We start from the raw sequence: 2,187 nt of genomic DNA on the forward strand, positions 1-2,187 counted from the left end.
GCGAACCTCGGCTCAGGGCGTCGTCTGAGAGGAAAAATATTTGAAAGAATTAATCGACCCTAGTGGGTCGATAGCGATAAGCCCTGAATGAGGGAAATCGTCGACCACGCCGGCGGGGTCGGTATCGGGTTCCTGAAGTGTTAAGGATTTTGTTGCGGTTTTTTTAAATAGATAGAGTGATTCAAGAGGAAGGTTTATATGTATATGACATCCATTAAATAGTGGAAAAATACTGTTATTTTTGAGGTTTTAAATGTGATGTCGTAAATAATTTCATTTTTTCCTCAGCATTGCACCCGAGCGAAGCCGGGGCGGGTCGCTAGTAAATACTAAAATAATGACATTTACATCAAATTCATTAAGCGTAAAATAAAACGAAAACGGTACTCTGTAATTCAATGCCAAAATATATTATAAATAGATGTTTTCAAACTGTTGACCTCCGTATAAAATTCAATCATAATGATACAATGGTGCTAATTCCTGTAAATACCATCTATTTTTATTTTAAGTTATATCTGTCATTTTCTTATCCGTCGAAAAGGAAAGGGACGGGTAATCGACAAGCATAAAATTTATGGAACACACGTCAATTTTAAGCACAAATCTAAACCAACCGTCTAAAAATTTTACATCAGTCAATAACCCGACACAGTTAATTAGACAGCACGTAAAACGGATTGCATACCAGCGACGTACCTTTTGATTCGCCCGGGTTATTCATTCATTCACTCATTCTTCCTAAAATTAAGAGCTGTGAATCATCCGTCCCTTTCCTTTTCGACGGATATGAAAATGACGGATATAACTTAAAATAAAATTAGGCGGTGTCTGCAGGAATCGGGGCCAATATGTAAGTATAAGTCTGATTTCCTTCCAATATGTTGAAGAGGACAATTGACACTAAAATGTTTTGTGGAATCGTTTGGCGGTCAGATATATTGATATATTGATCAAGGTTGGAAGATTGTATATAAGTGATGATCCGTAGATTATTGGTTTATTATTAAGCCTGTATCTACTTACATCAGCTTATCGATTTCCCAATAATACTAAGATTTTTTTCTTGCTTCCTTCTTTCTTCTCTTGGTTAATAATGAAAAAGTGATATAGGTTCTGTTCTATATACAATGGAATGTTCATTGCTGATTTTCTTTATTATTAATTTTACAATTAATATCATACATTAATTAGACCAGTAACGACCTCCGTGGTCTAGTGGTTAAGCATTGGGCTCACAATCCGATTCCCGGTGGAGATATAACACAAAAAACTTTGTGGCCCTAGTTTGGTTAGGACGTTACTGGCTGATCACCAGACTGTCCGAAAGAAAGACGATCCGTGCTTCGGAAGGCACGTTAAGCCGTTGATTCCGGTTACTACTTACTGATGTAAGTAATCGTTACATGAGCCATGTCAGGGGCTTTTGGCGGCTCAATAGTAACCCTGACACCACGGTTGATGAGGTTGGTACTCCACCTCACAACTCACACGATAGAAGATTAGATCAGTTTCAGGTTTCAGCTGATGTTGAGTACCCTTGTAATTATGGAAATTATACTAAAAGATTTTTTGTAAGTACCTTGCAAAAATGACTGGCAAGTTTTTCAATTAAAATAATTGTACTTTTTGAAGTATGGCCTTCTAATAATTAGTAGGTATATGCATATTGGTAAGTAGATGATCGGCCCGGTCAGTGCGTTGCATTTATAATGCTTAATTTTATTTTTATTGTTTTTATGTTTTTGGTTTGTCTTTCTTTTTGATTTTGATTTGTTTTTCTGTGTACCTACTTATTGATTTCCGTGTGGTTTCTGTCCTGTGTTGAATGTAATGTACCTATCTGTCTGTGTCTGTGGTGTCCGGAAGTAATAAATGTTTTTTTCTTTATTTCATAATTTATACGATAATAATGTTTGTTTTACACGGAAAATAATGTTAACCTAGTCAGAAAAACATTATGAAACTCCTTAATTAAAAAAAATGACTTTCATCTAAGACGATTGGAGATGGTTGAGCTATTTCTCACCATCAGATTTATTATACTATTTTGGGACTTCGTTAACAACTGCCGATGTAAGTCTATAGACAACTAGTCAGCCATCGAAAGAAGAAGTGAAGTGAAGTGAGTTGTCTTTTTTTTGTGTGTGGCGCCCTTTTATAATAAACTATTTCTATTCTACTTAT

The sequence above is a fragment of the Pectinophora gossypiella genome, chromosome 3 (genome assembly GCF_024362695.1).
Source record: "Pectinophora gossypiella chromosome 3, ilPecGoss1.1, whole genome shotgun sequence".
NCBI lineage: Eukaryota > Metazoa > Arthropoda > Insecta > Lepidoptera > Gelechiidae > Pectinophora > Pectinophora gossypiella.